The sequence below is a fragment of the Mauremys reevesii genome, linkage group 5, assembly GCF_016161935.1.
Source record: "Mauremys reevesii isolate NIE-2019 linkage group 5, ASM1616193v1, whole genome shotgun sequence".
NCBI classification, from domain to species: Eukaryota; Metazoa; Chordata; order Testudines; family Geoemydidae; genus Mauremys; species Mauremys reevesii.
Window position 1 is genome coordinate 19,947,765 of NC_052627.1, and position 27,690 is coordinate 19,975,454.

Sequence of the window (27,690 nt, forward strand, 5' to 3'; positions counted from 1 at the left end):
CTCGCATCCTCACGGCACGGGGTCGACTGCTGCTGCTCCCCCATTGACTTCGCTTCCACCTCTCGGCCGTGGTGGAGTTCCGGAGTCGACGGCACAGTAATCGGGGATCGATTTATCGCGTCTACACTAGACGCAATAAATCGATCCCCGATAGATTGATCGCTACCCGCTGATCTGGCGGGTAGTGAAGACCAGTAGCTGATGTTCTCTTTTCATGTTCTGCTTTGTAGACTTCACATTTATGGGAGCAGCCTGCACTTCAGCCCATGCACCGATTGTGTGCCGCTAAAAGGCCAGAGTCAGAATCTGCTCTTTAAAGGCTTCTTTCAGGGATAATTATGGAAAATGTGAGAGACCCTGAGCCAGTGTGCTGTGTGTCAGAGGGAAAGGAAACTACCCAGGGAGGGAGGGTGATCTTTTCAGTCTGCCAACTGCAGCACAATGACTACAGGGTCTGTGGGGAAGACACCATCTGCTACCATTTGGCATGACTTGGCTGCAAGAGCACAGAGCTTGTTATTGTCCTCGACCTTGGCGGGGAGAAGCTGGCACTGAGCCCACAAGTCTGCTCTCTTTTAGAAGAGATAGTAGAGGCCGGGACATTGTGTTAAAACATTGACAGTCTCTGTCTATCTTTTCATCTTGCAGCATAGTCTCTGCTGGAGTGGGACAGGTGAATCCAAGACATTGAATACCTGTCACCTGCTGCTAAAGAACACATTGTGTTGAGTGAATGGGTTTAACTCAGCCTAGTTACTCAAGCAAAGTATCCCAAAATTGTGACCAATCATATGCCTTTCAAGGACAACAACACTAAGCTCGTATAAGCATAAGAGTAATAATGAGGTTTGTACAGATTGACAAGAGAATGATTTGGCTCTGAATCTTGATGGACACAGGAGAACATCAGTGTAAATCAGGAGTATAACTTCCATTGAAGATAAAAGGAACCACACCGGTATAGAACTAGTACAAGAAAAATCACAAAATAAGAACTGACAAATGAAAAAAAGTAACCTGGCAAGAAAAGCAGACTGCTCTTTACTGCAAGGTTATCGTGGGACCAAAATAAATAGACATACACATTTAGGTTCCATCTGTTCTGTTTTGGATCATGCAGAGAAGTTGTGGTTTTGAGAAGTGTTGTGTGTTTGAAACTATCACCACTGTAGCTACTCCAAGATGTTTTGTCAATCTGGACACCTATTTCCCCATTGGACATATATTGCAGATAAGCTGCAGGAAGCAGGCAGGTGCCTGTTAGCTACAGGTGTTAGATAATGCTTGGATCTCCTAACTCTCCCACCTTCTTCCTTTGCTGTGCTTGTTTTTATCTTGCTATTGAAAATAGAGTGGATCAGATAGTTTAAAGAGTTATGATGTGCAACATTTCAGATAACTGTAGTTGCAGGCTTCATGTCCTTGAAATTATAGCTATTATTTCCAGATAGTGGTATGTGTTTAGAAGGGGTGTGACTAAATGAAGTGTTGCATAAATAATACAAAAGCGGAGCCTAAATGTTCAACTGCTCTTGAGGTACAGAAGTGATCTCATGGAACCTGTTGTATTTTGTATGATTAATACAATATAAGCATTTGTCTTTGGTTTCTTCCTGACAGATGCAAGATTTTATAATTAAAATTCAATGTTTTGATTACAATTATGTATTCAAATGCTTTCAATACCAATGCACTAAGACAGTTGCATCATTAGAACAATAATTATTGAAAATCATGATTACAGTGGAGTTACTGCTACAGAATAAAATCAGTTATCTGGTTAGTTATGAGGGAATGACTAATCATCCTACACACATTACCCTAACACTCAGAGCTACTGTCATAGAGGGAGAGGGGGAAGGGCAGCAGAGAAGAGAAGGAAACAGGTGGCCTGGATATTGTGATACTAGCCCTGAATGTTGATGCTGTGGTTGGTGTTCTGAACGTGCACAGTATACCTTCACTCCAGTATTTTGTTTCTCCCTAGGTGAATCTAGAGGCAGTCCATGCAAATCCAAGAGAATTGTACCCCAAGAGACTATAAATCTATTTATTGTGGCTCCACATTACCCTTCAGTAAATGTTTGTGATACCCAACCAATCTTTATTTAAACTATAATAATTGCTGTGTTAAAACTGAATGCATATTTGGGAGCTTCTGTTAAAAGAAAGTTAGACTTCAATGCACTGAAAGCCATTAAGATCATTCCCTAAGGGCTCTTTTCCTTACAGTGCAGGCAAAACAACTTTTAAAACCACATATGTCTCCAGAGAAGTGAATTCCTTTGCAAAAGAGGTGAGTGCGTGTGTGCGCGTGCATGCGTATTGATTTATTGTGTGTCAAACACAGCTGTGTCCACACATCGGGATGATGGGGGAAGAAAAATGTAAAAGTTGTTTTCCACTTGAAAGTGCTTTTTGTCTTTTGGAACTTCAGTGGTAAAACCACAATTCAAAGACATTTGGCAGTAAGTTTCAACACCGGAGACTGGATAGCTTAGGTTTATGTTCACTAAGTATGATTATTTGTTTGACCTTAAGTACCATTATGGCTGCAGCTTTTTTAACATTAGCTATTTTAACTACTACTTCTGCCTATATCTTGAACAGCTCCAATTCAATATCAGCACATTATTTAAAAATAAATAGATTGAAAACTCCTTTACTGGAAATGATATGAATGCTTAGTTTTCAAATTACCTTTCTCAAATAAGGACTGGACTGAGATTTGATAAGTTTTTCAATATTTAAATGCCATTTGACTGATAACACTATGCTCACAGAGATTTAACTACTGTATAAGAAGATATTATTTGTCACACAGTGGTAAAACTTTGATCATTACTTAGGAGGCTTGAGTAGAGTTCCTGTCTCCTTCACTGACTTATACCATAATGCTGGGCAAGTCATATAAGTGCGGTGCACCTCAGAGTATTTGCCCCTTAAAAAAGGGATAATACTTTTTAAAGGTGCTTTGAGTTTTTTGTTCTACAGGGCAAATTCAGCCATGTCACGAGTGCAGTGCCATTGGCCTAAGTGAAGTTATACCTAATTTATAATTTCTATGTACTCATTAACATAATTGTTCATTTTATTATTAATATCCTACAATTAGGATCTACATTTAAAGCATCTAATAAAGGTATTTTGAACACTTTGTTAACTAAAGGGTAGCAGGCCAAATTCAATCCTGGTGTAATTGGGAAGAGACTCCTTTGAAGTAACTGGAGATCAGAGCTGAATCTGGTCCATTGTATTTTTGGATGCCATGAAGGCAGGGTAAACATTAAATAATGCAGTTTAGTTCTTCAAATTTCTCTCTCCCTTCTCCCAACACAAGTGGCTGAAAAGCAAAATATCTGAGTTTTGCACAGCTCTAATGGTCAGGAAAATTCTGGTTCTCTTTCACAGTTTGTGTTAATCTGTATGCCATTATGTTAAGTGATGGGGAGATTGTTTTATAGGTTGTATGCCAGTTCTTTTAGTGGGTACTCCATTCATTTAAATATGATGATGGCCAATCATGACAGAACATATTTCCAGGCTTTCTTAAAGAAATTTTAACAAGAGATGGACTTCTCCCACTATCAAAAGTCTCTGACCCACTTAAATGCTTTGTTCTTCAGCAAAATAAAGAACACCATCTTCTGAACTGACAAGCCTGTGTTTCCTTAAGTTTACCATGCTCAGGCATGTGCTGTTGTGTTGTCTTGGTGAGCATTCTGAGACTAATCTATATATAGAAAGAGACCAACTTCCAAAAATCTGTTTCTTAATCCCCTACTGAAGCAAAGACCAGACAATATAAACAGCTTGTAAACAAATAAAGCTTTGTCCCTGATGTGATGCCAAACTCTTAGCCCAAAGCACTGGTTACTTTGCCGCTGCTGCTGCAGCTTCCAATTCATTGTCGATTTTGTATTATACAGCAGCATCCTAATGTATGGTAACCAGGCCTTTGGCTCTCCTTGTACGTACACTCGTCTATTCCAGCTTTCTCACTGTACCACTAGGGGAAGAAATTGCAACACTTATTTCTGACCAGCTGTTATCTCCTCATTTCTGCTCTTCCTGCCTTAATGTCAGGCACATTTTCATCCTCCAAGGTACCCAAAAGTCTGTCATTGCATTACTTCCCAGTTTCTTTTGCAATGTTCATAGGAATACTGATTTGCAGTGTGAAACAAAGAAAATGGGTTTAACATATTAGAAGGAACATATATATATGTATAAGCAATACACTACAATATGTGGAGATGCTGTCCCAGAGATAAATAGCAGTATCATATGATAACTGGATTTATCAGGCACCTTTGACCACTTAACTTGCTCCCTTTTCACTAATCCATCTCCCTTGAGGCTTACCTTAACATTCTCAAAACTCTGAGCAACTTAATAGATGGCATTGTGTCTTTTTTTTTTTAATCAACCTACTGCAGAAATGCATCCCTTTTTTCTCCCAGTTGTCCCCCGTCCCAACCATAATTACACCTTTGCTTTTACTAAATTGCCTGATCTCATTGACCAAGTGTGAACACCAGGGAGCTGCACAGAAATTCATGACAGTGGAAATAGAATTCCACATGTGGGACTTCTGCAGAATACTGTGTGAAACAGAGAACTCCCATGCCTATTTGAAAAGAGCATTTTTACCCTAGCATTTCAATGCCTAGAATAAGAACCTAGAAGCCTGTTGTTTACTGCACAGTTGTTTTATATAATTCCAAGTACAGCAGAAAAGTTGTTGCTGTCTTGAACAAATCTCTTGGTTTCCCAAGCCCTTATGACTTTGAAATGTTGGGAGTGATACAAAAACGAGTGATAACATTAATGTGTCTCTTTAACTATTGGTGATGTACTTTCTAGGAAAGTACACCACAACACTCCCTCTGCAGCTTCCTGGCATGGCAATGCTGCAGTGCTCACACTGACTAGTACTGTTAATGAACGCTAGTGAGAGCTACATACATATGTTGGTTCTGTAATTTTTCATTATGCCCAGCCCTCTCTGTCATCACCCTACTAATGTGCTTCTCTACAACAGACTCTCATTCCTGCTAGTCCATTCCAGTGGGCCTTATTGTTTCTGGGAATGCATTATGTCAGCTATTCTGTTAAGCTTTTCATCATGTGATCTAATAAGCTTTAGCCAATGTGCTTGATGCTCATGTAGGTAAATGACAGAGTGAAATGACTTAACATGCAGGCGCAAAGGTGAGTAGATATCCTTATGTTAAGACACATCTATTTATTTCTTTTTAATCTGTGTCTGAAAGTTCATGCTTTGTGGACTGGTATATTTAATAGTTCTGACAATCCTGTGTATACACACTTAGTTTTTCACTGATGCTTTTTTGCCTTCCAGAAGATAGTTTCAGGTATAGTATCATTGGCTCAGTTTTCCTTGCTTGTCTGAGCGGTGTGTTGTTGAGATAGTTTGGAAGAACTATTGGATTATAGCTGGTATTTTTTTTACAACTACAATTTGTATATTTGTATGGGCAGGCAGGCACTGACTGTTGAGAGAGATAGTATATCTGATGATCCTTTTATAAATGTGATTGTTTTATTTTTATCTGCATACCTGTTGGTCAGGTCTACATAATTGATTCAGAATTCCACATGAGCAGTAACCATGGTATTTTATCAGAAGTTACACTTTGTTCTCTTTCCTATGCTCTGTAAAATAGGTGTATGAATTTTAATATGTATACACACACACACACATATATAAAAATGGTATAACTCATCCAATTTTTATATAACCTGTCTGATTTAGATTCAAATACTTTTCATCAAAATGTAGCTTGCTGTTTTGGAACACTTATAGATTCTGAGCCAGATTTTACCCTCAGAATTTAGAGTTGTCACTGAATTTATTTCAGTAGGACTGAGGGCAGAATTTGAATTTTTTCCTGTAATTTATCATAAACCCATCCAGAAATATGGTTTGTTTCATAGCATTAAGGTCTCTTAGTTGCATGCACAGTATCTTGGAGGAATTTACATATGCCTTGACTTTGAAGTAGAGAAACTCCTTTTTAATCTGTCCAAAAGTTCCCAGCTCTGGTTTTGGCAGCAGTGATCTGTTGCTAATTTTGTTATTGTTTTTTATTACTTTGCATGGAGAAATTAAAGATGAGCAATTAAGTTCTTCCTAGTAAACCAGCAGCGTTACCCTAGGGAGGCATTTGGTACACTGAATTTTGATTATCAAAATGTAAATTCTGCTGAAACAATGGAATATGCTGAAAAGTATTTTGAAGGTGTTCTGTGTCCCAGTCACTCGATCATTCTGCAGTCTAGATCCTGACCAGTGTCCCATTACCCAGCTCACAGACATCCAGGGCCAGCTCTAGGCACCAGTAAACCAAGCATATGCTTGGGGCGGCACATTTTCAAGGGCAGCATTCTGGCCCTTTTCTTTTTTTGCTTCCAGGGGCAAAAGCCTAGAGCCGGCCCTGGCAGCAGCAGCGTCTGTGTGTGGGGCGCCCTGGGGCCACTGCAGTTCGTCCCATGGGGGAGCAGCACCGCATCTTGTGGTTGGACCGGGCAGGCTCCAAGTGGGGGACACTCGGGCTGGGTGACAAGACCCCACACAACAAACCTAGGGCACAAGGTGCATGTACTGAAGGCAGCTGTCTGGTACATAAAATATGCCGTGCTGTAATAGTACCTATATGAATAGTTCTCTCTATGAATCACTACAGTCTATAGTATTTGGTAGGCTGTAGGAATCCCTGGAGATATTGTCAGTTTTCAGCTCTGTCCTGTCTTACAACAACAGCTATTCTGCTAAATAGCTTCAGAAGAAAGGTCTTTGACAAATGCAGAAAGCTCTAGGCTTATAGCCCTCTGATCAACATCAACACATCTTAATTTTGGATCTGGCAGTAGCCTGTCTGCTTCAGTAAGTCTTGGCATGATGCAGGCTATTAAATCAAACTCTGAGTGCCTGTAGGGGTCAGATCAGATGTCTACACCCTTTTAAAAGGGTAAAAGATAACTCCTGATAGTCTCTTTCACTTGATTAAAAGTCTCCAGTCTTAAACACTAAAAACCTTGTCCTAGTTCATTGGTCTACTTATTTTTTGGTACTGGTGACTGGAATTGGTGCTTTATATATTCTTGTGACAATGGTTCCATGCATATCCATGATTATTTGTATCATGAAAGTATAAATGCCTTACTAAAATATAGGGCCAAGTTCTCAAACATGCTCAGCAGTCACAACTGAAGGCAGATTTTCTTAAAGAGCTCTGTTCTTGTTTATTCATCAGAATGAACTGGCCAGATTATGAGACCTGCTGGGTGCTGAGCACTTTAGAAAATCTGACCACTTCATTTAGGTGCTGAAATGGGAGCTGCAGAGTGCTGAGCATGCTTGAAAAGCTGGCCCAAATTTGTCTGGATGCATATGGGAAAGTTTTGTTTTGTTTTTGTTTTTATCCTCCCACGCACCCCTCCTCACTCTGCTCTGAAATTATATGAACACTCTGTATAAGAGAGAGCAAACAAGCCAGTGTTGCACTCTGTACAGTTTAAGGAAAAGAATGGGAGTTTGTAACCCTAAATTAATTTAATTATGGCATTGTAGGTACCGCTTACAGTGTGTGCAGTTCCGATATCCCAGTTAAAAATGAAATACAAGGAAATCTGATGGAGACAATTGTCTAGCCAAGGTCCAGACAGCCCAACCACATTGATAAATCCCATTCACAAAACGCCAGCCTAATGCAGATTACAATGTAAACAAACTCACAGTGGAAATATTTAGATTCAAGAGAGAGGGGAAAATATACAACAGAATATGTTCTGGGTTTGGGTTTTCAGAGTGGGTTTAGAATTATGCTCCCTTTTAAGTCCTGTAATTGGCACCCTGTGTTTTACAGGATGGATTAGGTAAAGCTATGTGAAATATTTTAAACATAAGAGTGTTGGTGTTAAAGATTACGCTAAAAACACACAAGGGATGGCAGGACTACATAGAGATCAATAGTTTTGCTTGGGCCTAGACAGTGGAATCATTGCCAAAAAATTCAGGACAGAGATTATCCCTCACTATATGCTTGTATAGCCTCTAGCATACTGGCGTCCCAAAGTTGGAGCTACTAAGTTGTATTGTGATACAGTGAATAAGAATGTACCTGCTATAAATATTGTGCTAATGAAATACAGGCCTTTACAATAAATAGTGACTGAACTCTGAGGAAGTTTGGACGTAGCACTTACCAATTGCATCAGACTTCAGACTCCAGAGGCGTACAAGTTTTATTAGCTCAGACTAACTGAGAAGTAAAAGCACTGCAATAGTCTTCCATGCATCAAACTCATTCAATTATTTATAATTCTTCATTATGTGGGCAGTTATATAGATGCTGCCTTTCAAGAGTCAACATTTAATAACAGTTTCCACCCTATAATATCTGAGATGTTGCATTTCTCTATCGTTAGAACAGGAAATAAGTGCAGTATTTCACATGACATTACATTGTAACATTTGGTTAATATTGACTTTTAATGGAGATCATTTGTACATCCCTGTTATGCACTAAAATGCTCTAAATATCTTTTAGTTTAATTACATGAATTTGCCTTTTTCCAGCAGTGGAACTGCATTTTGTTGTTAAGTTGTGACATTTGTCCATTGGCCCCCTTTGTGGTTGGAATGGAGCTCAGGGAAGTATGTATATAAAAAACCTGTTAATCTGGGACCCCAGAACTGATTTGGAGAATTTTCTAATGATAGAGGATCATGGTCCAAACTAGCTTTGTACTATGCTTAAACGGCATCCCTAAGGAAATTACTTCCTTCTTTTGCCACTCCTTTCATCTGTGAAGTGCCCAGTTCTCTGTACTCTGCAACCACTGCAAACTCTGTCTTGAAAATTTAAGATCTTGTATGGATTAGAAAGCTATTGTCCCCACAACATAACAGATGCCTATTAGGATGTTCAGGTGAACATGAACCAGGAAATTTTCAGATGCGCTTAAGGAATTTAAGAACACAAGTCCCACTGAAATTCTGTGACATTCCCCAGGGTACAATTTGGACCACTGGTCAGCTTTGTCCCCTCAATACTCCAGCCTGGGGTGCCTTTTACACTCCTTTCCTATGAGAACTACCACTCTTGGCCCATTCACACACAACCTCTAGCAGGCAACATCGCTGCCAGCTATATTACATGAATGCTCTCACCAGTCACTCGTGAATTACATACAAACCTTCCCCCAGAAATATGCATCTTGTACTGCCCAGCACCCATTGGACAATGAAAGCTCATACAAAGTCATTTCATCAATGGATAATGTTATGTTATCTCAAGTGGAGGTTCCAAAGCACTTCAATCCAAACACACCGGTTTATAAGTTTATAAGTTTATTAATTACAGAGAGAGAGATTTTAAGTGATTACAACTAATAAGCCATAAAAGTCAGAATTGGTTACAAAGAAAATAAAAAGATAAAACACAAGCTAAATGCCTAATTTAATAAGCTAGTGAACTTAAAAGCAAAAGGTTTTTCTTGCCATGAGTTTACCACAGTCTGTATTGGCTGGAAAGCTTCCCAGCCAGGACCCCTTCTCCAGTTCAAAGTAGTTTCTTTTGTCTTTCAAGCATTGTAGCTGCTGTGAGTAGAGATGGGGGGAGAGAGGTAAATTGTGTTGTCCTCCCCTCCATTCTTATACCCTTCTCCCCTCTTTGAGGATAATCTCCAACTGGGGTTTAGGTGGCAGCCCGTCTGTTTACATGGTAACCCATGCACTGCGTCTTTGCCAATATGTAAAGTCCTTGCTCACACCCTTCTCCTTGCCCAGGAATGGCCATTTAAGTAGGTGATTGTCCAATTGATTACACTGATACCTGGCTGGGGAACCAGTGTGTCTTTGTCTCTGAAGAACTGGTTTGGGCCTGTCTTTCTAATTCTGGAACACGTTACAGCAATGTTAGACAGTAGAATCTTATAACTTTACATATAGTGTTGATGCACATTTTACCAGGGCAATAATGTTCAGCAGATTGAATTTTCAGATGATAATTCACAAGGCAAACTTTGTACAGAATTTATTGTGGTCTTGTAAAAAGAATGAACATGGGTACAGGCTGTCACAGACTCTTCTTCCTTAATCCCTTGGGTGCATTTGAAAATCTCATCTGCTATTTAATAATTATTAGTCTCATAACAGTCATACAAAATGTTTTCTTTCCCCCTAAAACAAATATAATACAAACTACTTCTATCTTCATACATTTAGAATGTTTTTGGTAGTAAAATAGTTAGATTAATAACTTTTCAGCTAATAGACTTTTTGAGCATATTATCAAAACTGCTCCAGCTCTCGTCAAATCTGTCAGTTCTAAAAATGCCATTTTCCTCTCCATTTCTCTCATTTTTCAAAGTGAACAGTTATCTGTAATTGTTTCTGCAGTCATAAAACACAGAAACATTTCTCTCTCAATTCTAAATTATATGGGATGAAACAGAACTAAATGAAACAAAATTTCCTTTGGTTAGTGTTACATGGTAACTCCAAATTTCCTCAAACAGTTATTCAGGCTACGAGGACCTGAAAAAATAGAGAGAATCTCTCATTCTCTCTCTCTCTCTGCTCCTCCTTTAGGCCCCACTCCAGCAAAGAGCTTCAGCACATCTACATTTAAGCACCTGAGTAGTCATGAAGTCAGTGGAACTATTCAGGTGCTTAAAATTCAGCCTTTATTTAGTTGCTTTGCTGCAACAGGGCCCAACTTCCTCTGTCTTTCCTCATCTCTCAGAACGGAGTCAGCCGAAGACTTTCACACAGACACAATTCATCTCACAAGTTTAGAACCAAAATGTTGCATGCACATAACCTCAGTTTTGTTAAGGAGACTGACTTGATCCAGTACCATAGGATAAGGTCATATATTAGTCAATAGATGGATTATACAAAGGATGCCTGGTAGCTACAAATGCTATTGCCAGACAAAAAGTCATCAGTGTAGTTTAAATTTGCATAAATCATTTACCAGTTATGACAGTGTCACCTAACAGTTAAAAGCATATGGTCCAGATCCTGCCCTCAGATATGTGCACATAATTCTATCAGTCTAGCCCTGGACAAAGTATTTATTTGCTTTAGTGATCCAAGGACAGTGGGTAAATGTCTTAAAAAATGGCCCCTACATACCCCTGCTGATATTTGCTGAATGTCTGAATAATCCAGTACAATTTATTGAGCTGTTGAAAATCTTGTGACACTTGAATTTCTACTGCTTGTAGCTTTCAAGGAATTAATACTGATAAATAAAATGATTGTGTTCTTATAACCTTATTAGATGTAGGATATGTTTATATAGAGCTTCATGCATGATAAAATCACTGGCTTTTGGTAGGCTCATCCAGTGATTCAATTATAACTCCTTTAATGGCAGGAAACTGAATAAAAGCAAGCAAAAAATTATGTATACCATGCTTCCCACTCCCAAAGTTCAGATCTTTTAACATTTTTCCCCAAAATGATTTAGTAGCAGCTATTTAATGACCTTAAATGGCACTAAAATAAACAGCTGTTCCCAGTACTTCCTAGACAATAAAACCTATTAGCTCAATGATTCATGGCAAAGTGATTAGATTCACTTCAGTACTAATGGAATAACTGAGAAACCATAGGTAGAGCTGTGTTCACAGACAGATTTTCAAAACTGCTGACTACACACTGCTCCCATGGCTTTCAGTTGACTTCACTGGGATTTGTGATTATTCATCGCCTTTTGAAAATCTGGACAATAGTAGGTATATCAGAGCACTGAGTCTGTGTGATCCTCTAGTCAAGAAAGCCAGGCTTTGAGTCCCTAAAGGAGATTTTCAGCAGTCTTCTTTTTTTTCTTTTTTAAAATAGGTTTCTAACAAGAAACAAACAAGTAAAGAGAAATCAATCCAAGCTGTGACCATAGGAGAAGCTTATGTCACTGGAGAATGATGAATGGGCAGTTAAATGTGGAATCACCCAAACTTACCCTCTGTTTTGACCAGTGTCTCTCAAAAAATTACTGGCCAAGAATTTGAAAAATTGGTGTCAAACAAAACGTAGAGGATCTCCTGAGTTCTCAGCATGTTTTAAAATTAGGCCACTAATTTAGGTGCCCATGTATGAACTGTAGGAGCCTTTTAATCAATTTTTACCTTAGCCTGTATCTGCTAGTAAGTATTGTTTATTGAGGAAAAAATGGCAACTTTCACAATGGTGTTTATCATAAGTCTCACAGGTGAATAAATGAGCTCAGTAGCTTTTAGAACAGAATCTTGAGAAGCTCATAAATCAACAGTTCATTCAGATCACTGGGTCAGATCCTGGCTGACATTCTGCTGCTTCCATTCCAGTAGTGGAAAGCTTGCAGAAAACCAGATTGACCATCTGGTTGGGGATTCCTTTGGTGTTGGGGAATTCTCAGCTGGTGTAGTGACAGCTGCTTGAAGGGACATAAAGGTGACATAAAGCCATTTTTGCTTACGCCCCCCCCCCCCCAGCTGCATCTGAGAGTTCAGCCCTCTCTTTCTCGCATATAAACACACATGCACCATTAGCCTGGTTTATATCAGTTTCTTGCTTTAATTGAAGTTTATCGTCAAGAAGCCACCTTTCTTTGCAGTACTTGTTTATCTTTAGTTTCAGGCATTAGTGTGGAAAGCTTCTATTGTTGCTTTATGCTTTTATACTCAAAGCATTAAAAGATATGGGAGTCCATAAAAGAAAACTTACACAATCAATGGAACACTTTCCCAGGCAATAATATTGTGATTGATCCAAGTGAATTTTTTTTGACCTTTCCATCCGTGTACTGAGATAACCCTTGCTAATACCATTAACCAGACATAGCAGTGATTTGATGCAGGTCTTTTCACTGCTGATGTGGTATTGATTCAGCGTAGAGAGCAGAGACATTGTTAGCACTGAGCTGTTTACATCATTTGCAAGCTACATCTAAGAGAAAATTGTTGTCTTCAATTACTAATGAGAGGATGAAAGAATTAAAGTGATCTGGCTCCCATTATTCAAATTCTGTTTACTGTAGAACTGGTGCTATGGGAGACTGTGGGTGGCTTTTTCAAAAGTGCCTAGGTGACTTAAGAGCCACTGAAAGTCACTAAGGCACTTTTGAAAATCCACCTGTATTTCCTTCAAAGTAACACAGGGTACTGCTCCAGTAATTAGTTGAACAACAGGTTTGTAATGATGAAATGAGGTCCCAGGAGAAAGACCTTTATTATGTCTCCATTAGTCACCATTATTAAAACCATTTGCCAGATCAGTGTTGTTTTCTTTACTCTCAGACTACATCAGGCCTAAGCGCAGGACAGACAAGATTCAATCATGCAACATTAACAGATTTCTTACACGTAAACGTGTCCCAACTTCTTGCTCTGTAGGATTAGAAATGGGGGTTTCATGAGCCTGATCCAAAGGTCACTGAAGTCAATGGAAAGACTCCTATTGATTTCACTGGTATTTGATTAAGGCACTGTACTAATAGGAAGGGAGAGTGGCAGTCAAGTGGATATATGGGACTTACCTATAGTCCTGAAAGGGCCCTGATAAAGGACTTTTAACATTTTTAGGTACATAAATGCTATTTAAGGTCCTTTTTAGAGACTTCTAATATTTCTCTGGGTTCTGTACAGTTCTACCCAGCTCTGCTTCACCGCTGGCCATCTCTGAGGTGACTTGATGTCAGTCTATAATATGTATCTACACGGGAAACAAAAATTTGACAATAGATGCGGATGTAGCCTAAGATGACAACACAGCACTGGAAAGGTGAAGAGGGAGACAGTCAAATGTATACAATTGTTTATATATACATATGTGTTAATATTTGGGTTTTGATTTGTTTTGTATATAAATATATACAAACTTCTTTACAACTGCCCTTTAATCTGTCATATGCTGTTGGATGTCATATAAGCAATTCACAACTCATTTTTGATGAGTTAATGAACAGATATTAGTGAATAGGAAGGAATGTCAGAAGCCTCGTGTTCACTTCGATTCTTGCAATTGAAATGGTTTTGAATCAGGTAAATGAGAATCTTCATTTTATATTTGAGACTTGCTGCAACTAAGACACCTGACACCACCATGTTTTCTCTCCCTCTTTCCCTCTCCTCTCCCAAAGATCTGAAAGGGATGTTACCATTATTTCATGTGATCATATTTCTTTCACTGTTGGAGGGTGAGTGGTTGTTGCATTTATATATACATGGATCATATTTCTGGGCTGTACACATCAGCAATATTGAAGGTAGTGACATCATGTTTTCTTGGCATATTTTGTTGAAACTGTGAGTAGGGAGCAGCATGGATTTTATGGATTAAGTTTAAGCATAATAACTGAAAGAAGAAAATGACGGATAGCATAGCTGGATTTTCCACTAAAAATTGACAATGTGCTATTTCCAGTTTGGAAATCCCATGGATCAGCTTTCCCATACCACCTGGAAAATGCTTCTCCTTCTTCATGTGTGTATCCCATTCTGTTTCATAGCATAAGATTGGATGTCCTCCCTCTGCCATTTGGCACTGAAAAGTAGAAAGCATAATCAAAATCTGCTTTGCTTGTGCATGATAGCTGTTGTCAATGTGTTTTCCCCACTGTTTTGAGTCATTGTGTGCAAACTGCAAAGAATAATGTTTCACACATTCTGCTACTCTTTCTATGTTGTGCAACTGCTTCCTTCTCATAATCTGGTGGGAATCTTGAAAGAAAATACTTCTTTATTTCATTAACAAAAATTATATAAAATCCCATTTAAAAAAAATAACCTTATGATGAAACATACTAATTTTTATGGGGGTCATCAACCCTAGGCTTGCCACCTTGAAGAATTGATTATGCACTCCCAAGAGATGGTTGCCCATTGTCATGTATCCTTCAGAATCAGCAATCTCACCTGCATGCCCACTTTCTGATTTTTAAAAGCAGCTCAGTTAAGTATACCTGGTTGTGTTTATTTCTGGAGAGGTCAGATATCAAGCCCCCAAGATAGGAACCAAGGCTGAGAACCTAGCAGGAGAGAATGCACCCATACAGAATCATGTTCCCTATTATCTATATTTTACCTTCATTTCACCCAAATACTTCTCTGAATCAGACTTTCTTCAGCAAATAAAAATAGAAATGCTTTTAATGTAGGAGATTTGCCTAAGAAGATATTGGTGTTTGAAAAAACACCTTGATTTACAATAGAAATGGGTCATAAGTGCATGGTTTGATTGACGACCAAAATTCATATTTTCCCAAAGTTGGATTTTTTATTTGAAAGCAAAATTTAACCGATAGTGCCATATTTTCAGTTACTGGTCTCCATTTTTGTAGGTATGAATAATTGTGGGCACGGTTTTGTGGGTGCAATTATTTGTGGGCACAAATTATTATTTGGATGTCCCTATTACTAATTTGACAGTGCAGTAAGGGACTAAGACATCTATGTGATTAATACTGAAGACACAAATAATTGCAGCATAAAACTTTTCCTGAAGTTATTTGCTTTTGCTATTTGTCATCAGTAAAAATGGAAGTGAGGTAAAATAGGGGCTGCAAAATTGGACCAGGAAATCCAAGCTTGACTGTTTTAAAATGACTGTGAATGATAACAGAACAACAGTAACTATGACTTTAAATTATAAAGCTTTGTTTTAATTGATTTATTGAAAAACAGTTTTACTGTTTTTAAACTTAAATTTCAAGCTATTCTTCCTAAGCTGCATCTGTTAATTTTGTTCAGCAAAATATTAATAAGAAATGGTAGCTCAGGGACCATAGTGCCCATGCCTCACAGCTGGATTTACACAATAGACCAGAATTGTTTCTTTGGGGCCATTATGGTATATTATGTGAAAAACAGGCCTATTTTAGAGACTCTTTGACACAACGCTTTGCAGAGCGAGTGTATGCATTATGAAAAATCCTTAAATACATTTTATAAACACAATATAAAATGCATTGTAAATACATATAAAACAGGCCGTATTATCGGAACTGGCCACTTGGGTTTATTATATAGCTTTGGAGAAGAGATTGCAAAGGTGGCTATTGAGATATCTTTATTACTCCCTGCTTCATCAGGGCCTGTGTCCTGTCCCAAGAAGCAACTTTGGACAGCCTCAGGGTTGATCTAAGTTGTGTCCTTTGCATTAAACCCCAAAGGGCCACTCTAGCTGTCAAGAATAACCAGAGAACTATGCCCTTTCCCCCTGGTATCTGGGGTGAGGGTGAGCAGATTGGCAGGAGATGGCACAGAGCTGTTTATATGCTGGGTTTTCTTCCATGCCAGGCGAAATTAAGCCTGGTTTACGTTGGCAGAGCTTTGCAAATCAGCCTTACTGGAGGCCAACTAACTGGACCTAAAGTTTAAGAAAATAATTTTCCCCTTTGCATTTAACATGAGGCTACATTTCAAATTTCAACCCCCTCACCACAAAGTTCTATCATAAATATTAGACAGTAAAATCTTTGGGGCAGGGGCTATATTTAGGTGTTGTGTGTGTACATTGCGGAGAACATTTGAGACCTCGTCTTGGACAGGGCTTTTATGTGCTACTGCAATACAAACAATATGAAAAAATAAATTTGGAAATAGATCAAGGACAAGCCTCTCTGCTTTACTCCTTCATGAGTTTCTGAAGAGGTAACAAGCGACAAAGAGTCCTGTGGCACCTTCAGGGCCGCCCAGAGGATTCCGGGGGCCCGGGGTCTTCGGCGGCGGGGGGCCCTTCCGTTCCGGGACCCGCCGCCGAAGTGCCCGGACCAGCGGGGGCCCCGCTGCGAATTACCGCCGGCGGGACCCGCGCCCGGCGCAGCCCGGTCTTCGGCGGTAATTCGGCGGAGGGGGGCCCCACCGCGGGTCTTCAGGGCACTTCGGCGGCGGGTCCCGGAACGGAAGGGCCCCCCGCCGCCGAATTACTGCCGAAGACCGGGCTGCACTTTGGCAGCGGGTCCCGCTCCGTCTTCGGAGGTAATTCGCCAGCGGGGGGTCCTTCCGCTCCGGGGCGGAAGGACCCCCTCCGCCGGCGAAGACCGGGAGTGAAGAAGCTCCTGTGCCCATCCCCGCAAGAGTTTGCCGGGCATCCCGGAGCGAGTGAGGGACCCCGCTCCAGGGGCCCCGAAAAACTCTGGTGGGGACCCCCGTGGGGCTTGGGGCCTGGGGCAAATTGCCCCTCTTGCCCCCCCCTCTGGGCGGCCCTGGGCACCTTATAGACTAACAGAAGTATAGGGGCATAAGCTTTCGTGGGTGAATACCCACTTCATCAGACGTATTCACCCATGAAAGCTCATGCTTCAATACTTCGGTTAGTCTATAAGGTGCCACAGGACTCTTTGTCGCTTTTTACAGATCCAGACTAACATGGCTACCCCTCTGATACTTGAAGAGATAACAGTATGACTCATCTACTAATAGCCCTAGAACACTAACTGGTCTTTCATACCATATGGGAGAAAGTGTCTGTCTAGGGGACAGTCAAGAATGAACTTTTAATCCGAACTCAGAATTTCCAGCCTGCTGTCAGTGTGAAACAAAGAAAATGGGTTTAACATATTGGAAGGGGCATATATATGTATAAGCAATATGCTACAATATGTGGAGGTGCTGTCCCAGAGATAAATAGCATCATATGATAACTGGATTTATCAGGCACCTTTGACCACTTAATTTGCTCCCTTGTCACTAATCCATCTCCCCTGAGGCTGATGTTAACATTCTCAAAACTCTGAACAACTTAAAATAGATGGCATTGCGCCTTTTTTTAATCAGCCTACTGCAGAAATGCATCCCTCTTTTCTCCTAGTTGTCCCCCCTCCCCCCACCTTCCCAGGACAGGCATATTCCATTTTGTACTGATGAGTTCAAGGTCTGATAGTTGAGGGGCTTGCAGGGCTAGAAATGGAAAATGTGACCCTTTGGACATAAGTGTCCCAACTGTGGGAGAGGAAGGGAGACACAACAGCACTTGTTTCTAATGGTGTAAGGTTCTGACATATTAAGTCGTGATATCTAATGGTAATTTTTGAGGAGTTTCTGGTGACCTCTCAGCCCTGTACATTTGGTTTCCTGGTAAATAAGGCAACTGCCTTTACATGCAGAGAGATACAAAGAGTGGTTAATATTTTTGAACTTCCTAAAACATGTGTAACGTGGCTTTTCTGTAACACATGCAGTGCATATAGGATACATATTTGTGTGGAGTGGTATCAAGATTTTATCAGCACTCCTTTAAGATGGCCTGCATTACTTGTGGCTTTTCCACTCATGAGTATGATGAGATAACTGGCTCTGTGGATATGGGGAAAGTGGTGGACGTAATTAATATATCTTGACTTTGCAAAGCTTTTGATACAGTCTCCCACCGTATTCTTGCCAGCAAGTTAAAAATGTATGGATAGGATGAATTGACTATAATGTGGATAGAAAGCTGGCTAGATTGTCGAGCTCAAGGGGTAGTGGTCAATGGCTCGATGTCTATTTGGCAGCCGATATCAAGTGGAGTGCCCCAGGGGTCAGTCCTGGGGCTGGTTTTGTTCAACATCTTCATTAATGATCTGGTGATGGGATAGATTGCACCCTTAGCAAGTTCACAGATGACACGAAGCTAGGGGGAGAGGAAAATACGCTGGAGGGTAGGGATAGGGTCCAGAGTGACCTAGACAAATCAGAGGATTGGGCCAAAAGAAATTGGAGGCTCAACAAGGACAAGTGCAGAGTCCTGCACTTAGGATGGAAGAATCCCATGCACTGCTACAAGCTGGGACCAACTGGCTAAGCGGCAGTTCTGCAGAAAAGGACCTGGGGATTATGGTGGACAAGAAGCTGGATATGGGTCAATAGTGTGCCCTTGTTGCCAAGAAGGCTAACAGCATATTGGGCTGCATTGCCAGCAGATCAAGGGAAGTGATTATTCCCCTCCATTCAGCACTGGTGAGGCCATATCTGGAGTATTGCATCCAGCTTTGGGCTCCCCACTACAAGAAGGACGTGGACAAATTGGAAAGAGTCCAACGGAAGGCAATGAAAATGATTAAGGGCCTGGGACACATGGCTTATGAGGAGAGGCTGAGGGAACTGGGCTTATTTAGTCTGCAGAAGAGAAGAGTGAGGGGGGATTTGATAGCAGCCTTCAACCAGCTGAAGGGGGGTTCCAAAGAGAATGGAGCTCGCCTGTTCTCAGTGGTGGCAGATGACAGAACAAGGAGCAATGGTCTCAAGTTGCAGTGGGGGAGGTCTAGGTTGGATATTAGGAAACACTATTTCACTAGGAGAGTGGTGAAGCACTGGAATGGATTACCTAGGGAGGTGGTGGAATCTGTATCCATAGAGGTTTTTAAGGCCCGGCTTGACAAAACCCTGTCTGGGATGATTTAGTTGGGGTTGGTCCTGCTTTGAGCCGGGGGTTGGACTAGATGACCTCCTGAGGTCTCTTCCAAACCTAATATTCTATTATTCTATTAGTAATGTGCCCATCCCAAACTTGTGCTGGGAAAACTTTTATAGTGCACCACTGTGCATTCTCTCTCTCATACAAAAATCCACTCTTTGCGTCTCCTAGGTACTGAAGTTCATACTTCATGAATTACCCTTTTTGGGGGGAAGAGAATATATAGAGAAATAAGTATACATACACTGCATATTAGAAAGCAAGAGCAATACACATGGTAGTTGGAGTCTTTAGCGTGCTGGGACCGTTTATGGATGGCTCTTGTATGGATATACAAGGAAACAAATGGGCACAAGGGACTCCCATATAAGGGACAGCCATTATTTAGCTGGACCTTCACCCCTAATACTTCTTTGAAAACTAGCAGTTAAAAGGGAACAGGTGTGCCTGGACAGGGGGAAGGTAGTGAATCTCCCTGGGGACTCTGGCTGCAAGATGCCCCTCCCCTCTTGCTCCAGAGAGCCTCTACTGCAAAAGGTAGAATCCAGCATTCTGTATATAACAGATGATTGGACTGGAATTCAGTTACTAAGCTGTGTGTGGGAAGCACGTGAATAGCTCTTATGGGAGAGAGCTTGGATTTGTTCATCTGTTTCTGGGTGGGTTCCAGGGTGCAGGGAGAGGTTATTGCCTATTTTTTTTTAAAAGTGTGTTTATATATAAACACCCATGAAACCGCAAAAATGTATGTGTGCCTATAGTGAGAAACTATATTCTTCCACATCCATAGTTGTAAACCATGTCTGTTCTCAACCCAATCCTTCCTGGTGTTATAGCCTCATTTGTTTACTGAGTCCATTATTAAAATTACAACTCTAGAGGCTGGGAACCTGATTTTTAAGTGTATTCTCTAAAGCATCTAGCACATTTTTAGATGCTATAACTACAGTAGCATTGGAACTGGTCAATAAAACGGGGGTGGAATTTTGACCATCTCTAAAGTTGGTCAAAAATTGTGGTAGGAATAGCAAAAAAAAAAATCATGATATTCTCTCCCCCTTTTTTCATATTTCATCAGTTTTAAAACTTGAAAAGTTTTGACTTTAGTTCTTGTTTACTGAATGTGACACACATAGTGACTGTGTGCATGTGTATGTATTGCTAAGGCTGCCTAAGTGTTGTCCTGCTGTGATAGCAGTAACACAGAGGACTGAAATCTCTTGCAGTGCTTTGGCTCTGCCATTGGTACCAAGGCAAGACAAGTGAACTTTATTGGTCTTAGTGTATACATACATGCAGCTATACATATGCAATTATACAGTTGTGCTGCAGTTGAATCATGAGATTTTATATACCTTGTACTTGTGTTTTGTGGCTTTCGGGCCTTTGTTACTTGTGAGGAAGTACAGTATGACACAGAATAACTTCTTGATATTTCATATCCTATGTGGCACATACAGCACTGCCAGTTATGGAAGTATTTTTGTTAACTGAACACATCTATTATGGAAGGCAGAAAAAATATGGAATCCCATTGTGAATTTTCACATCACTTTTCTGATTAAAGATGCTATTTAAGTGTCAGAAATCCAGCATACAGACCAAGCCTACAGTAATAAACCAGCATGTGCATATGATGAATAATATTTTGAGAAGGCTCTAAAATTTCTGATTATATAATCAACTAATAAAAAAAGTAGTTTATGGTCATTAAAATTGTCTTCTCTTCAACTCCTAATATAAAATGTTCCTAAGTTTATAACAAACTTCAATTCATCCCTTGCTCTCTGCTAACATCATAACATTATGAATGCCATACATATGGCAACATTTAAGGAATAACATTTAAAATATTGGGGTCATAATCTAAAATAAGTATTACAGGAAGCCTTATGAACGATGCATAATGGCTTTAAAGAACTCTCCCAGATTAGGAACAGTTTCTTTGCTGCTCTAATACTTTATTTAGGCTATAATTCCTTCTGTCCCCACTCCCCTGTAAGTGTCAAGGGAGAAGGGATATTGACTAAGCTGTAAAAAGAGGAAGAGTGTAGCTCTGCCAAGGGTTTATTCATCTTGCCCTCCTTCCCTCTGAGCCTTTAAATAGTAACTACAGTACAGACAAGAGTGGCTTAAATCCAACTGCTTTTTAGAGACAAGCTAGCAGTGTACATCTTGTCATGAGAACTAAAAGTTTCATTTTAACTGAATGGAATAGTTAAATCAAGAGCTTGCATTGGAGGAACATCTGTGAATAGACAACATATACTTTCAAGATATCTTTCTTTTGAATGTCTGAGAACGTTCCTTTTTTTTAATAATGTCAAACATATTTAGGTCAAGTTGAACATTTCTTTTCTTTGAAATCTGGATGGAGAAATTTTCTGTCTCTCAACTATTATTTTGGGACTGTCCATTTAAACTAAATGGGCATTGTTTCGCTGCGTTCCCTGGACAAACAATTTAAAAAATAATAGTATCCATCTGCAGTTTTTGTAATGGGTAGTTACAGAATTTGTCTTTTGGCCTGGAGAATGCTGGATATATACAGAGGTCAGAAAATGTACAAACTTCTCCACAGCTGGTGTTAGAGCAATGTGTCTCGGCTTCACAGCTGCAAATAGAAGTCTGGTAACAGACCAGTGCAAGGCAAGAAACCAATTTAAATTCTGATATGTTGATACTTGGCATTTCTGTCGCACCTTTCATCTGAAGAATTTAAAGTATATTACAAAGACTTACGAGGCCTCAACGGGCAGGTAAATATTTCCTTTTTCTAAGTTCAACACAGTATAAGCTTGTATATGATACTTCTTGTTGAGAATGTTTCTGAATAGTACACGTGATTCACTGCTTTGTATATTTAGCTTGGGCACTCTGAGAGTTGGGTCTTTGTTAGAGAGAGATGCTTGAACAGTCTCAGTAACAGGTATTTCAGTCCTTCCTCCTCCTCAACCCAGGGAAAACAGGCATCTCACTGGGTAGAGTTGATCTATATAAAGAGACTCGCTTCTCTTTCATATGCTCACTTGTTGATAGGTGTTGTTGGGCAGTGGTGAGTCAAGTATATTATCTGGGCATCCATTTGATCAAGGCCTTTCTATCAGAACCTGCTTGTGAAGTTGGCTTGCACCCCTTGAACTGAAAACAGCAACATATTCTCTTGCAACCATGAGGCTTACAGATTGTAATTCCCTCTTGGCAGGGTTGTTGTGTTTATAGATGCTTCACAGTGCAATGGCATGGTATCTCCCTGGTTTGAGGTATTGTGATTGCATTACACTGGCTGTCTATAAAATGGCAGATTGACTTGAAATTGCCAGTATTGTTTTTTAAAGCTGTCTTTGTTGTTGGTCCTAGACCTGTATCCTAAGTCTTGCACTGATGGCTATCTGTGCTAATATCCCACTCATTGTTTAGAGTTTCTACAGTTGTGTAATACATTAATCATTATTCACAATTTTTGCTATGATGGACCCTTGCAGGGGTTTTTTCCCTAGGCCCTTAGTACAAGAGAAAGGGCGGAGACTGCAGCTGCCCTGCACTTGAAGTTACAGACTCATGCCTTGTATCAAGGCAGAAGTATGGATTGGTCTCCTAAATTCTCCTGACCTTCTCCTGCTCTCTGGAGGTTACTTTCAAAGGGCATGGCTACACTTGCAGATGTAGAGTGCTTTGAGTTAAACCAGCCTTCGGAGAGTGCAGTAGGGAAAGCGTTGCAGTCTGTCCACACTGACCGCTTCAAGCGGACTGACGTGGCTACATTTGCGGCACTTGCAGCAGCATTGGGAGTAGTGCATTATGGGCAGCTATCCCAGCATGCAAGTGACTGCAACATGGTTTTCAAATGGGGTGGGTGGGGTGGAGTGTGACAGAGTGAGTGTTGTGTGTATGTGGGGGGAGAGAGAGTGGGTTTTGGGGGGGGCTGAGAGCATGTCAGCATGCTGTCTTGTAAGTTCAGACAGCAGCAGACTCCCCTTCCCCCGCTGCCTCTCTCTCTCTCACACAGCAGTCCACAGTAATGGTTGCTTTGTCTCAGAGCAGATAAGCAGCCAGCTGTCAGAAACGGAGCTTTGAAAGGGCATATCCACATTCCTACAGTGATAACAAAACAATGACAAGAGTGGACACTTGACTTAAGGGGATTATGGGACATTTCTGGAGGCTGATCAGAGTGCAATAATGCAACACCCCGTTCACACTGACACCCAGGTGTTGTAGCCAAGGCGCATCAAATGTTGTTCCTCTCACCGAGGTGGTTAAAGCACAGCACTGGGAGTGAGACTCATGGATTCTTTACTTTTGTGATTTCCACAAAATGCTGAGCACTCACCCTCTGAAATTCAAAACCCTTTTAGGGTATTTCGGGGGGAGACACCAAAATCACTTGTCATTTTTGAGTTTTCATCCAAGTCACTGCACAACCCTGAACAAGAACACTTGGGGGAAAAGTTGGAAGGAATTTTAATTTATTTTTAATTGGGAAAGGATGACATGAGATGGATTTTAACTTCCAAATTGTAGGAAGTTAAAGATCTACCACCATCTCAGGCATCCAAGAGAGCTGGGATCAGAGCTGAGGTAGAAAGTCACAGGGTTTCATAATGAGAAGGCAATTGACAGACATCCCCACCCCCCGCCCGAATCAACTGGGTATCATTAGCCCCTCTAGAAACCCTTCTTGGAGCAAACATATAGAAATTCCACAATTATATCTCTACTGCAATCACAGGGTATGACTGCTGTTTGCTAAATGCTAAGAACCTCAGGCTGTCTCACCATGAGTGGTTTGATTATGTCAGTGTTCTGAGACAGAGAACTATGTCCTCTCCTTTTTATTTAGGCAACATGTGAATACTATGAAGAAGGGTGGGCAGTGGGCAATACTGAAAAACCATTTCACTGGCATTAATTGTGAAAGCCCTGACAATAGCTTTGTGCACGGAGCATATTTGTTGTGCCTGATTTCTGTCAGGCTGCATGAATATATGCAATTCAATGGGCAAATACTCTAAAAAGGTCACAAAAGAGGTGAGTTTTCATTGCATACCAAACAGGCTGGAGAAACTAAAGCACTGGTGCAGTGTTGTTCCCTGCAACTTTTCTGCACTGTCATTCACACTGTTTGAGGCTGTTTGACGAGCATCCTCCTGGCAGTTCTGCTTATTCTGTATCTTAATAAATGTGTCCAAACTAACAATTACCATTGGAGAACAAGCAAAACATGTTCTCCTCTCAGATGGAAAAAAACTTTTAGCTGCTTTTAGGGCTGAACTGTGCATGTCAAGATAGTAGGTAACTTAGAGGGCATTTGTAGTAGGAACAGTAGGTAACATGGAGGCAGGACCTCATCTGCCAGGCACTAGGCATTCATCTCTTACTAGCAGACCTCCTTGCACACATTCAGAACAGAGCAAACAATGTGCCGTGTTAACACTTTGAGCAAAGTATTAAAAGTTCATATTTGAATATTCTTTCTTGAAATACAGAGGGTGCAGAGCCACCCAAAGTTCTGATCAACTCCCAGAAAATTTACCCCAGATCTGTAGAGTAGACCATACAGATCTATCAGATGGATTATGGATAATCACACTTCCACACTACACTTGCTGTTATAGTATATAGTATATTATTAATGTATTACTTGTATTATGGTAGAGCCAAGAGCCCCCTCAGAGATTAGGGCTCCATTGTACAAGGCACTATGCAAACACAGAGAGGGGGACAGACAGCTTACATTCTAGTGTAGGCCTGATTCTACTCTTACTTAATTGGTTGACTTCAACTGAATACACTCCTGATTTGTTTCTTTATTTGTGTTGGTGCAAACAGGTCTAGTATGTTTTTGCTAAGACATACTGATTTACTGTACGTGTACCTCTGTTCTCTAATCTCAGGTAACTTCTGCTTTCTGTTTAGTTTATTATGAAAATCAATAGAATTTTCCCCCCAAAGATCACAGCAATAGTGGGTTCCATTTTTAGTGATTGAGAAATATTCAGGATGCTCTCCAGCAAGAAGTAGGCATACGAGTCGTTTGTTATGATATCACAATATTTTTGATGTAAATCAATCATTTAGGAATTAATTTCAATCATGAGGTGAGTAGTAGAGTTTCGTGTCTTGCCCCTTACTCTTTGAAGTGGAATTGCAGTGCTGTTCTCTAGGCCAGCTGTTTAAATAAAGTGTGCTGAATGCACCAGACACTCGCATGCTCACACACACACACAGGCAAGAGAATTAAACTTTTAAAAAAATGTTTATCCATTGCAGCACAATATAAAATCTTGTTAGACTTTTGCTGTTCCTAGTGTGCATATTTAATCTGCCTGTCTGTTACTGGTCACATGATTGCCCTTTGAATCAGTGCTTAGTCTAACTACCAATGTACATGCCTGCCTCTCAGCCTGCCAAAGCACAGTTGGGAGGAGGGAGATGGGTCATATAACTCAGGTGTGCCCATGGGAGGGACTCTAAATTGTAGGGCACTTGTGTCCTCTAGCTAAGATGATTGAATAATTCTGTAATTCTGAGGGGAACTGAGGTGAACTCTCTCCAAAAGGGCAAATCTATCACCACTGCACTCCGTTTCCAAGCTGTGCTCTGACACACTGGGGCTGAGGGAATTGAACACAAAAAAGAATGTGTCTGCCCCTTCTGCTCTAGAGAACACGAGAGGCTTGCTGCACTGACTGAGCTGTACATTTCTCGCTGTCTTGATTATCTGAGCCCTGCAATTTCCTCCTTGAGTTCTTTTTCACAGCAGAAAGGTGTTATGTGTTCCAGTAGCGAATATTCATTCATTACAGGTCAAATCCACACCCCCTGCATAAAGTCAGAGGATTCCGGCCCTTGATGCATGAAATGCAGAGTAGCTGAAGAGATCACATTCACTCTCTCCTGCCCTGCACTTAGGGCTTGGTGTGAGGATGCTATGCATCCTCCTCCAACATTTCCCCTCTGGCTGCTGTGGACACAGCCCATCTATGCCAGTTGTTCAGGCATTTTTGCCCCCTCCTGGTCCATTCACATTGTGTCCTTCTGCACCAGACTATGTAGGGCTGGCGTAATGACCCTTTTCACAGTATCTACTGGGTACACAGTAAGGTTGCCAACCCTCCAGGGTTGGCCTGGAGTCTCCAGGAATTAAGGATTAATCTTTAATTAAAGATTATATCATATGATGAAATCTCCAGGAATACATCCAACCAAAATTGGCAACTGTAATACACAGGTATCCCTTGGTGGCCACTTTGCTGCAGACCCTACAGTACCCAGTGCTAGCTCTCCCCCTTGGGTAAACTTCATCCTGCTCAGGGACCACACAGCTGCATGTCTGTCACTCAGTCCGTTGATAATGAATCATACAGTGTCATTGATATCCACCTTCCTCTTCTCCCAGCTCACTGAGCCATCACCAAAGTAGATCAGCATGCATCGTCGTTCTAAGTGACCTGCTTGGCAGCCAAGAATGGCTCTTTGAAAGCAGAGCTTGGCTGTCCATCTTCATCTGCTCATCTTTCAATACCTTCATTGCTGAAATGGGGAAAAGTGGCATTTACAGTGACTGAAAAATAATGAACCATGCATTTATGACATCAAAGTTTCACTGAGCCAGGAGCTTTGCAGTTGTAACAACCTTTCCCAGTACTTCTCTATCATGTAAACAAAATGACTAATGTGTGGATTTTCTCTGTAAGATCTGGCAGTGTTGTTCTTATTAATATCACTTTAAAGCAGCCCAGTGGGCCAGCAAATCTGTGTGTGTGAAATGAAGTACTGCATTTCCTTTGATCGCATGAAAGATCTTGAACAGCCTTTGAGGGAAGTATTTCCTTGTCAGTATTTTAAGTCCTCGGGACAGTATTCAGATCTGGATGCAGATATTTATTAATCTATATATTTTTGGCTCTCTCTGCTTCCTGAATAAAGGAGGTGCTCACCATTATTGCAAAAGGAGACATTTTAAAGGTAAATTAAACCGAAAAATCATCTGTCTAGGAAAAATCAAGCCAAAATATTATTGAAAGCAAGAATTCTCCTAAGTAAAATAATTTTACCTAATCTTTCAGAACAAAGTAGCTGTGAAGTCTTATGAAGGACCACATTTGTGCTCTTAGTTACACCGGTATAAATCTGGAGTAACTCAATTAACTCCGATGAAGTCACTGCAGATTTTAAGTGTCACAATGGAAAGCACAATTTGGTCCAAGACTGGCCAGAAATAGTGATGTATGCAAGGTAATTATTGATTTGGACCCCTCCATACTGTCCCTCCG

At 40.6% G+C, this 27,690-nt stretch overlaps 1 protein-coding gene across 12 annotated transcripts in view; it reads left to right on the top strand.

Moving 5' to 3' along the window:
* ARHGAP24 (Rho GTPase activating protein 24) overlaps window positions 1-27,690 on the top strand; it is a 431,989-nt gene that overhangs the window by 251,929 nt on the left and 152,370 nt on the right. Inside the window, exon 1 of one of the 12 annotated variants that reach the window (XM_039539658.1) lies at window positions 5,121-5,214. The exons of the other annotated variants lie outside the window; for them this stretch is intronic. The gene's annotated coding sequence lies outside the window, so the exon portion shown is untranslated. Of the gene's footprint in view, window positions 1-5,120; window positions 5,215-27,690 lie in introns of those variants that run through there. 12 annotated transcript variants of the gene reach the window in all.